General features: G+C 44.2%; 1 protein-coding gene across 1 annotated transcript in view; it reads left to right on the top strand.

Moving 5' to 3' along the window:
- The window catches only part of WAPL (WAPL cohesin release factor), a 3318690-nt gene that overhangs the window by 1647888 nt on the left and 1658412 nt on the right, over nucleotides 1-12390 (top strand). The window lies entirely within an intron of this gene.

Here is a 12390-nt window from a genome sequence, read left to right as displayed (position 1 = left end):
TGCAGCAGGATGTTTTATTTGGAGTTAAGGCAGAAGAGGTATTAAAGAAGATGGAGGATAAAGCAAAATCTATGCAAACGGTGAAAGATTTCTTACAGGTTCAGCCTCCTCAATTTAGCAGAAATTGGCCAATAAAGAATTGGTCCTTTCCAGTTTCAGACAGACCTCAAAAGGGCAGATACAGACGTCCAAGAGGCAGAGGTCAACCACAAGATACTTACTGGCCTCGACAATGGGGTGCTTCAACCCAGAAAGAAGGGGAAGACAGGCCTCAACCTTATAAAAAACAGCCCCAATGACTTCCCACTGCAGCTGCCAAACATCTCTCTCTTGGCAGCCCCCTTGGGAGGAAAACTGGCACTTTTCAGTCACAATTGGCAAATGATCACCAAAGACAAATGGGTTCTCAATATTGTGTCTCAAGATTACAGGTTCCACTTTCACACTCTGCCAAGGTTAAAAGGAATGCCAAATCTGCCACCAAATCAATGGGCAGAGGCTCAACGACAAATTACAGCACTCATGGACATGAGAGCTATTCAAAAGGTACCAACACAGGAGCAAGGACAAGGATTTTACTCAAGACTCTTTCTGGTTCCCAGAAAGGACAAAGCATGAAGGCCCATTCTGAATCTTTCTTCTCTAAATACTTACCTGGATGTTCCAAAATTCAAAATGTTGACACTACAGCAGCTTCTTCCCATGCTGGGCAAGAAAGCTTGGCTCGTAACTTTGGACCTCAAGGAGGCATACCTGCATGTCCCTATCAAACAAAATTGCAGAAGATACCTCAGATTCTTAGCAGGTTCAGTACATTACCAGTTCTCAGCACTGCCCTTTGGCTTATCTACTGCACCCAGGGTCTTCACAAAATGCCTGGCACCAGTAATTGCATTTTGCAGACAAAAAGGAATTCAAATTTACCCATACTTGGACGACTGCCTTATTCAAGCAGAGAGCAAAGGCATTCTTCTAAAGCATCTGGCGTTTGTAAAAAGACTGCTAATTTGCCTAGGGTACACAGTAAACGAAAAGAAATCAAAACTAGTGCCCTCACAAGAGATCATATTCCTGGGTGCCAGCTTAAATAAAATGGCCCAGATGGCATATCTCACGCCAGACAAGCAAGGACAACTGACTCAATATTTCCAATTGATGGCAACAAAAACCCAACTCCCTGCAAGAAAAATTCTGCAGGCCTTTGGTTACATGGCATCTTGCATACTACTAATTCCATATGCCAAACTGCATATGAGGAAACTACAATGGTACCTAAAGAGTGTCTGGTCTCAACACTGTCACAGTTTGGAAGCAGTAATATCACTTATTCCTTGCCTTCAACAGGAGTTTCAATGGTGGGCTCAAGCCTGTCACCTCAACAAGGCACAGCCTTTCACTCAACCCACAGCCAGGCAAACACTGACAACAGATGCTTTGGATTACGCCTGGGGTGCACACATGGCAGGAAAATGTATTCAGGGCAAGTGGCCCGCAGAACAAAGGCATCTTCACATAAATCAAAAAGAGATGCTAGCTGTACAAAATGCCCTTGTAGCTTTCAAGGACCTTCTGCATCCAGGACAACTTCTACTAAAGACAGACAACACCACAGTTATGTGGTACATAAACGAGCAAGGGGGCACTCATTCATATCCCCTCTGCAGACAAGCCATGACCTTGTGGAACACCGCTATAACCTGTCAAGTTCATCTGCAAGCACAATTCCTGCCAGGAGAGAAAAACACACTGGCAGACGACTTGAGCAGAAACATCATGGATCCGCACGAGTGGAAATTACATCCACAAATGTTCAGGATGATAACACAGAAATGGTGGAGCCCGGACATAGATCTGTTCACATCCCCAATGAATTGCCAGATTGCCAGCTACAGAAATTCTGCATGAGGACTTACCACCCACAAGCATGGAAAGTGGATGCCCTCTCATTCAGCTGGAAAAACCTACAAGTATACGCTTTCCCACCAATACCTCTCCTTTCAAAGTTACTCATAAAAGCCAGACAAGAAAGGCCAAAGATGATCCTGATTGCCCCAGACTGGCCATGCCAGCACTGGTACCCAATCTTAAAGAACTTAGCACAAGGACCACCATGGATTTTGACTCAAATCTCACAAATTCTGACTCGGCAAAACAATCGGATACTTCACGGCCAGCTCAAGACTAAACCTGGCTGTATGGCAGATTCCTTAGTCAAGCAAACAATGCCTCTCTCCAAAGCTGTTATGGATGTCATTATGGAGGCCCGAAGACCTAGCACCAGGAAAGCCTATTCGGATGAATGGAAGAGATTCTGTGCCTGGACCCAGACTCACAGCCTTAACCCACTTGTCTCAAACATTCCTCAGATACTACAATACTTGACTGAGATGCTGGACAAAGGCCTCTCCTTTTCATCCATTAAGATCCATGCCTCTGCCATCTCTGCTCATTATAACACAGATACACCAATTTTTTCTCATCCTTTGCTAAAACAGTACCTCAGAGGGGCTAAAAACTTAAGACCGCCCCGTACAGCACCAACTCCAACTTGGGACCTCAACTTCGTCTTGGAAAAATTAACTTTACCTCCTTTTGAGCCAGCTAACTCAGCAGACTTAAAAAATATGTCTCTTGGAAAACTGCTCTGCTCCTAGCAATAACCTGAGCTCGAAGAGTTTCAGAATTACAGGCACTAATGGCAGTGGAACCTTTCATCATTTTCCACCAAGACAGGGTGTCTTTAAGAACAAACCCTGCTTTTATGCCAAAGGGTGGTATCAAGTGTGGCTCTAAACCAAACTATTCACTTGCCAACTTTTTATCCAAATCCACAGAACAAAGGGGAGAGACTACTGCATTCCTTGGACATACACAGGCAGTTACACTTCTACGTTGACAAAACAAAAGCTTTCAGGAAAACTGAGCAATTATTTGTAGCATATGCTGCAGGAACACAAGGAAAAGCCATTTCAAAACAGACCATTTCAAAATGGATAGGGCATTGTATACGTTTCTGCTATACACACCGTGGGAAAACTGCACCTAACAGCATTAGGTCTCATTCCACCAGGGCAACAGCCACTTCAACTGCCCACCTCAGAGGAGTACCTACCAAGGACATTTTGGAAGCAACAACTTGGAGTTCTGTGCATTCCTTCACCAAGCATTATCATCTGCCTCTTTACTCTAAATCCAGAGCTGGCTTTGCCACTGCAGTTCTGCAGGGCCTTATAACTACCCCTAAAGCCTTATAGAACCAGCCACCCTACCTCAGCTTTGGGATTCTACCCAAGTGTATTGACTGCAGCAGTGTAACATGATGAACATAGTACAGTTTTGTACCTACCATAAATGTAGATGTTCGAGTGTATACACTGCTGCAGTCCAGGTTACCCTCCCTCCTTCCCCTCTTACTTGTTGGTACTTAGTCTAGTATTCTACCCTTTGCTACCTATGGGGAGTATTTGCTAGTAACAGAAAGTATTTCTTTGCTATTCTTATGTATGTTTTATTACCAATTTACATTGCCTACCTTTTTGGGGGCACCTGACATCTGTGGCAAGAAAAACTGAAGAAAATGGCGTCGGCTGCATCTTATATACCCCTGGCGCACTGACGTCAGGGAAGAAGCGACAGCAACCAACGCCGAACCAAGACTTTGGAACTCTGGCCAACTGCCGGACCGCTTGACGGCAGGAAAACCCAAGTGTGACTGCAGTAGAGTATACACTCGAACATCTACATTTACGGTAGGTACAAATCTGTACTTTACTGTGCTTGTGGGTACTGTTAGTGGTTTACTTACCTCAAAAGCAAATGTCCTCTTCTGTTGTCTTTATCAACTCATCCAGGCTCTGCTGCCTGCTTTTCAGTCCTCATTTCCAGCTTATTGATGGAGCAGCAGTTTGTCTCCATGGATGTCCTTCAAGAATGCAACTGCAGTCATAACATGTGGGTTGTCCTGCCTCAGGCAGCCCTCGGTCGGCTGGATTCCAAAGTCTGGGTCCGACGTCGGCTGATGTCGCATTTCTCTCCGTCATAGCGGCTGGAGTATATAAGCATCAGCCGACGCCATTTTCTCCAGTCTTTCTTGCCGCGCGGTGCCCGAAGCAGAAGCGGTTCGCAAGTGCCGGTCGGTCAGCTCCTGTATTCTACGATACCGAAGTCATCAAAAAAGCTAAGTACCCCGTTGGGGACCTTTTCTTGCCTCAGCCAATGTCAGAAATTACTGAAAAAGTTAACAATTGTCTTTTTTGTGGTAAACAAATACCTCATAAGGATTTCCACTCTTACTGCCTCCCTTGCCTGGGCCCAGACCACGACGTCTCGGCCTGTGTAGCCTGTGCTCGCTTCAACAAGGACACTCTCAGGTGCCGGGCGGAGTTCGCTGAAGACTTTTTCGGCGATAAATTTGCTTATACCATGCCGTCAGATCTTCCGACATCGCAAACTCCCAAAAAACGAAAAGACCGGGACCGACATCCTCGGCCCGCGTCTACTACCGACTCCACGCCAAAACCTAGCGCGAGTGCTCCGGTTCCCTCTGAGACGGTCTCTCTACCGCTCCGAACCGAAGACACCGCATTTCCGACGACTCCGATTCCAGACATTACTCTGATGCCAGTTATAGATTTTCCTCCGGATACCGAAACCGAGGAAATGCCCGAGACCATTGCTGTCGACAAGGTCACTCCTGCACGTGGAGCTGCCAGGCCTCCTATGGCCATGTCTATTAAGGCCTACACTAGGGCTAAGGCAGCCAGCAAAACAAAGCATATTACTTCTAGATCCTTACCTCAGCCGACTCCAGAGACACAAATTATGTCCATGGCTGCTGATTTAATTTCCATGATTAGAGGTTCGCAGACCCATCCAGAGAGAGCATCCCAGCCTCCTCCTGATAAAAGGCCCCGGGTTGAACACTCTGACCCTACTCCTTCAGATGAAGACTCTGAGGGCTCTGTCCACTCTGATAGCCAGGAAGAGCTCTTCCAGACCTATGAGGACTCAGATGCAGAAGATTCCATACCTTCGGCCTCCCCACCCCAGGATATTTCCTTTGGGGAAGTTCTGCACACCATGAGGGAACATTTCAAGTGGCAGGGCCAGGAATATTCTGATTTCAGGAAACGCCTTAGGACTTTCCTTAAGAAACCTCAGCACAGGCCCTTAGCTATTCCTCCTGTACTTGATGTTCTGGATGATTTGTATTCTGATTCTAGTGCTACCCCTGATACTCTCCCTCCTGCACCAGCCAAGCCAGACAGGTATTACAGGGTCCCTGAAACTCATTCCCATTTATTCAGGGCCCATACTGTTGATTTGGAAACTATTTCACAGGGGCCTAAAGGAGTTTCAGCTTCCTCCTCAAAAAATCCTTTACCCTCCAACAGGGAAGCAAGGTCATTAGAGAGATGGGGTAAAAAGGTTTACACTTCCACTACCTTATCTATGAGAGCTTTAAATTGCCTTTTTCATATGTTCCAATATCAGGATTATCTTTTAGAAGATTTACAAAAAACTCTAGCTTCTCCTGATGCTTTAGACAGGAAGACTTTGCAGGAAGCTGTACATAACACTCAGCAAGTAAGCAATCACTTCCTGCAGTGTGGATATGATGCACTGGAAGCTTCATGTAGGGCAGCTATGACAGGGGCAGTGATGCGAAGACATGCTTGGTTAAAAGATCAACCTCTACCAGATCATGTAAAAGCAAAGCTTCTGGATGCACCTTTGGAAAAGAACAAGCTTTTTGGTGCAAATGCTAAGGATGTACTAAAGAACATCGAAGAAAAAGCAAAATCAGTTCAAACTGTAAAGGATTTCCTCCAGGTTCAACCTCCCAGATTCAGTAGGAATTGGCCTTCAAAAAACTGGTCCATTCCTAACCCAGAAAAGTTTCAAAGGGGTAAGAACAGACGTGGCCGAGGAAGAGGCCAATACAGAGGCCCTTACAGGGGACGTCAATGGCAGCCAGGAAACCAAAGAGGTGACGCAGAGGTTTCTCCTGCCCAGCAAACACAATCTCAATGACTTTCCTCTACTACCGCCTACCAGGGAACAACTGGAAGCTCCCTTGGGTGGGAAATTATCTCTGCTTGCAGAAAACTGGCACAGACTGACAAAGGGCAAATGGATTTTGGACATTATAGACCGAGAGTACAAGTTTCATTTTCATACCTTACCAAGAAAACAAGGCATGCCAAATCTACCACAACATCAAAGGGCAGAGGCTATCAAGCAAATCTCTCTGCTAACTCAAATGAAAGCAATAGAAAGAGTTACACAACAAGAACAGGGACTTTACTCAAGACTGTTCCTTGTTCCAAGAAAAGAAACTCAATGGAGACCAATACTGGACTTGTCCGCATTAAACACCTTTCTCATAGTACCAAAGTTCAAAATGCTGACTCTACAGCAACTCCTTCCCATGCTGGGCAAGGAGTCGTGGCTGATTACTCTGGACCTCAAGGAGGCATACCTGCATGTCCCTATCAGACACAGTTGCAGAAGATACCTCAGATTTCTTGCAGGGCCAGAGCATTATCAATTCTCAGCATTGCCATTTGGCTTATCTACTGCGCCCAGAGTGTTTACAAAATGCCTGGCTTCAGTAATTGCTCATTGCAGGCTCCAGGGTATACAAATTTACCCGTACCTGGACGACTGCCTCATACAAGCGGACGACAAATTGATGTTGACAAAAAATCTGGAATATGTCATACGATTACTTCAAGCTCTGGGATACACAGTCAACTTCCAAAAGTCAAGACTGCAGCCATCCCAGCAAATAATCTTCTTAGGAGCCAAACTAGACAGCCTCTCAAATGGCTTACCTGACAGAAGACAAGCAAGAGAAGTTAACTCAATACTTCAAAGGTTTAGCAAAACTCACCCAGATGACTGCAAGGAGAGTCCTACAGGCCCTGGGTTACATGGCATCCTGCATCTTACTGGTTCCATTAGCAAAACTACACATGAGAAAGCTTCAATGGTACCTAAAAAGCGTTTGGTCTCAGCACAGCAACAACCTGGAGACAATCATACCACTCATCCCATGCTTACAAAAGGAATTCCTATGGTGGGCTTCGGTGAGCCAGGAAAACACAGGTTTGTCATTCAAAAAACCACAGATAACACAGACCATGACTACAGACGCCTCAGACCTCGGATGGGGGGCGCACATGGAAGGCAGAGGTATACAAGGACAATGGTCTCCAAAGGAAACGCATCTGCATATAAATCAAAAGGAAATGCTGGCAGTAATGCATGCTATCGAGGCTTTTCAAAACCAACTCCAGCAAGGTCACTTAATGATACGGACAGACAACACCACTGTGATGTGGTACATAAACAAGCAGGGGGGCACTCACTCTTATCCCCTTTGCAGACTGACAATGCAGCTTTGGGAGAAATCACTGAGTCTAAACATCCAGTTGCAATCACAGTTTGTTCCAGGAAAAGGCAATGTGTTGGCGGACAGCCTAAGCAGGAATTTCAAAGATCCACACGAGTGGAGGTTGCATCCGAAGGCTTTCAGACAATTTCGAAACACTGCCTCCAAACCTTCAAACTCTGCAGCTAACAACCTGGGAGATCCCATAAATACATTCAACTTACCTCTCTCCAAGGAAGTTCAGCGGATACTAACAGAGGCTCGAAGACCATCCACCAGAAAGGTCTACTTAGCAAAGTGGAAAAGATTCAGCAATTGGAATACCAGCAAAGGGCATGATGCATCATTGCTGAACATCCCACTTATCTTGGAATATTTGGCAGATATGTTACAGAGTGGCCTCTCATATTTGTCAATAAAAATACATGCATCTGCTATTTCAGCCAGATACAACACTGATCCTCCTGTTTTTTCTCACCCCTTACAAAGGCAATTCCTCAGGGGAATCAAGAACATTAAGCCACCAAGAAAGGCCCCAGTGCCAGCCTGGGACCTCAATTTTGTCTTAGAAAAACTGACTCTACCTCCTTTTGAGCCAGCAGCTTCAGTTGACTTGCAATTTCTCTCATGGAAAACAGCCTTCCTGTTGGCAATTACCTCAGCAAGAAGGGTTTCGGAACTTCAGGCCCTAATGGCAATACCACCCTTTATTATTTTCCACAGAGACAGGGTTTCATTAAGGACCAACCCTACCTTTATGCCAAAGGTGGTATCTAGGGTTTCTCTAAATCAAGCCATTCATCTGCCTGCCTGCCTTCCCCAATCCTGAGAATAAGGGGGAAAGGATTTTACATACCTTGGACATTCATAGACAACTTCGATACTACCTGGACAGAACCAAGGCCAGTAGGGAGTCTGAACAGCGTTTTGTAGCTTACGCCCCTGCAGTCCAAGGAAAAGCAATTTCAAAACAGACTATTTCTAAATGAATTGGACATTGCATCAGATTCTGTTATTCCTTTCATGGAAAGACTGTTCCAGCTTATGTCAGACCACATTCCACCAGAGCTGCAGCCACCTCTACAACATTTTTAAGAGGGGTGCCTACAAAGGACATTCTAGAAGCTGCTACATGGAGCTCCGTGCATACATTCTCAAAACACTACAATCTCCCCCTATACTCCAGATCCAGAGCAGGCTTTGCTTCGGCAGTCCTGCAGGGTTTGATTGCCACACCATCTCTTTCCTAGAGCATACCTCCTCCCCCAGCTAAGCTATGGTATTCTACCCACATGTTATGACTGCAGTTGCATTCTTGAAGGACATAGTACAGTTTTGTACCTACCATAAATGTAGATGTCCGAGAGACATGCAACTGCAGTCGGGTTTTCCCTCCCTCCATACCCCTCTATGCTTAGGGTCCACTCCTATCCCTCTCTCTCTCTTAGCTGGGTATATCTGTTATGGTGTATTTGTTTTATTGCTCATGTATTTGTTTGGAATCCTGTTTTTGTCTTCCAATTTGATTACAGCCTTCATTGGAGGGCACCTGGCATCTGGGGCAAGAAACACTGAAGAAAATGGCGTCGGCTGATGCTTATATACTCCAGCCGCTCTGACGTCAGAGAGAAATGCGACATCAGCCGACGTCGGACCCAGACTTTGGAATCCGGCCGACCGAGGGCTGCCTGAGGCAGGACAACCCACATGTTATGACTGCAGTTGCATGTCTCTCGGACATCTACATTTATGGTAGGTACAAAACTGTACTTTTTACCTTCCCCATTGGCAAAACAGTGTAAATTTTTAAGGAGCCCTTAAGAGTTAGGTGGGCTCCCTGTATGACTCTACTACTGGCAAGTGACTCTGCTGTGGCTGATTGTTGTTCCTCACAACATCCATCTTGTTCCCCAGGCCCTCTAAGTATGGCATTTGAAGCCACCAAAGATAAGGAGGTAGCCATGCTCCTTTGCAGTTGTGGGGTTGGCTGTAGTGGATAAGGGAATGCCACTGTTGCTGCTATCTGGTGAAGGGTCCAGTGAAATGTTTTCACTATGCCTGGATGTGGTCAGGGATGATGGGTCTAGTGTGCCTACATGTCAGGCTTTTTTTCTTGGAGAATGTGCTTAGTAAAACAAACTTCCAGTCTCCTGTTCTTATTTTCATGGTCTGGGCAGATTTACTGGAATTTGCCAAATAACTGATTGCAGCTTTTTTTCTCACCTTCTCAAGTCACTGGCTAGAAAAGAAAGCAAATTCCTTCTCATTTTGCCAATAATTTTCAGTCAGAAGAGTCATTCTGTACTTGGGAGGGGTGCACTTCAGTAGTTTTTTTCACAGTGTGAGCATTCTGTTTCTGAGAAAGATTTCCATGCTGAAGCAATTTTTCACAGAAATTCTATCCAACATTTCAGGGGTGTTTCAGTGGGACCAGAATGAAATTCCACTGATGCAAAAAGCCTTATGATTTATTACAGCTGTAGATGCCAAAAACTGCACGTATCCCTCCTGCATTGCCCGCTTTATAGAATGTTTTGTTCATTGTGTTGTCTACCTGATGATTAACCTTCTGTTCTTCAGTTGTCTGACAGGTTATATAAGGTGCCCTAAACACACAAGAACCTGTTTTGTAATCCTGAGGTAGATCCAGAAGTAATTTATCTTTCAAAAGCTGCTGCCACTCAACAGCAGTAGCGTGTAAAGCCATTCCTTCTAACAAAGATGGAAATGCTGTGAATAAGATGGGCAAGAATATATAAAGAAAGGAAAAGTCTCAAAAAATCAAGGAGAGTCCTCTTAGTCAGCATTACTGTCTGCTGTGGTCCCCACATTGACAGTCTTATCTCTGAAACAACTTTTTTTTTTTTTTTTTTTTAATTTAAACAGTCTGACAGTTGGATTATGAATGTAGTTGAGGGGGGTGCTGTTCTTTGTAATGAGAGTCCCCTGCCCCATTTCCAGGCAATTTCTTCTTGCCCAGATAATTATTTAACTTTGTTTTTTGCCCCACCTATTTTGCACAGCATGCTGTCTGAGGGAGTTACAGAACCTGTGCCTATCAATCTCCAAGGCAAAGCCCCCCCCCCCCCCCCAAAGAATGTCCTAGTTCTTATACTAGAAAGATCCTGGAATCCTGTACTGGATCTTTCTTTTCTAAACACATTGTAAAAATTCTGAGGTTCAAGCTGTTAACACCTTAAATATTGGTATTTCTGATTCTACATGTAGCTTCCGTGGTAAAGCTGGATCTAAAAGTTGCCTGTCAACATCACATTCCTATTGCCAAGCATTTCTTAAGATCTGCTATGACTGGCTTGCATTGTCAGTTTTCTGTTTTTCTTCTAAGGATTCTCCATTGCACCAAGGGTGTTGATAAAATGCCCAACTCCAGTCTTTACTTATTGCAGGTGTTAGGGTATTCATATTTGGATGATTGCCTTATCTTTGCAGACTCTCCAGCTGTCAGGCATGTCTAGGAACTGTTCAAGAACTTTTATTCAATTTGGGTTTTCAAATCATTTTAAAGAAGCCTTCTCTCATCCTGTCTCACAGAATTTCTTTGAGTTTCTCTAACCTAAGCCTAGCATTTGCAGGGGAGTTTATTGGGATTATACAGTACATTTTTACACTATGCATGAGAAAAGTAAAATTATATCTCAGATAGTCCAGATTGAGCATCACCATTCCTTGACTTTTTAGATCCCATTTATGAGGTTTGTAAAGATAGAGAGTGAATTGGTAGATAGACCAGGTAGCTTGCAATCAAAGTCTCCCATTCTCCCTTATGAACCCCCCCCCCCCCTTTACAATCAGTTACTACAAACACTTCAGATCTGGTTGTTGAAAGTGGTTTCAAAAGTGGCAAAATGCAAACTCTATGGAATTCTGTAGACAGACGAGTACATAATTGTCAGGGAGATGTTGGCAGTAATCAATGCCTTGAAGCCCTTGAACAATCTGTTGTCCCCAGGACCTCTGCAAGTATATACGGACAAACATCATAGACCATAGTGATGTTACATAAATGGAAATGCCATATCCTACCCTCTTAGTAGGCTGACAGTGATAGCATGGGATGTAGAATTCAGCTCTGTCTTCATCCTCATGTTTCATATATTCCTTGAAATTGAAACTTTACTACAGACAGTTTTAGCATGACAAGTATAGACACATGCTCATGGAAACTTCTGGGAGTCTTCCAGGAATTGATCTGACTGTGAGAACACCTCAGATCGGTTTGCCTTTTGTCAAAACAAACAACTAAAGAAATTTTTCTCCAGGGGTCCTTGTAATCAGGCCAGGAAGTGTGATGCATTCTCATTCCTATGAATGGGAATGCACCTGTATGCCTTTCCACTGATCACTAGGGTTCTTTTAAAAGATCCAGAAGGACTCTACAAAAAACTGATGGTGACTGCCTTCTGGCCAAAGCAACAGTGGATGCTCATGTTAATCACTTTTCCAGTAGCTTTAGCTATACGAGTGGTATCCTGCCAAGGATATAACAGCTGGCCAGCTTTCAAAGCTGGGCTTGAGCTGCTTAAAAACACCGGTTTGAGTGCTAGGCACTTCAGAGCTTTCTTTTCACCAAGGAGAGCTGAACAGGTAAATTCCCTACATCAGAAACCTTCCACATTTTAAATTTCTTATTTAAATGTACTTTGCTGGTTAGTAAAGTTGTTTTTCATCTAAGAATGTGCATCTTTACAAGCTGTTAAGATACTTAACTATACTTTTAAATGGGAGCAGCACACTTTTTCCTATCAGTTTAAAAATGATTGAAAGTAGTTAAGCATTTTTTTCAGTGGAGAAAATTGTTTTTAACATTTTGGAGGCTGGCATTGTGTATTAAAGTGTTTTTTATTGCGTTTGTGAGGCAAAAGTGAATTTCTATAAAGTTAGATTTTTGCTGGCTTATGCTCCTTGTTTCCCTCAGGGAAGATGCGCCGTTTATGGCTTGACCATGGAGCGAACTACCAGATCCGCAGTTGTTC

Source organism: Protopterus annectens, chromosome 14.part0, assembly GCF_019279795.1.
Source record: "Protopterus annectens isolate FY-2018-M chromosome 14.part0, PAN1.0, whole genome shotgun sequence".
Lineage (NCBI taxonomy): Eukaryota > Metazoa > Chordata > Ceratodontiformes > Protopteridae > Protopterus > Protopterus annectens.
Note: the sequence above shows the minus strand (reverse complement) of the source record. Positions and strands in the feature narration are given on the sequence as shown.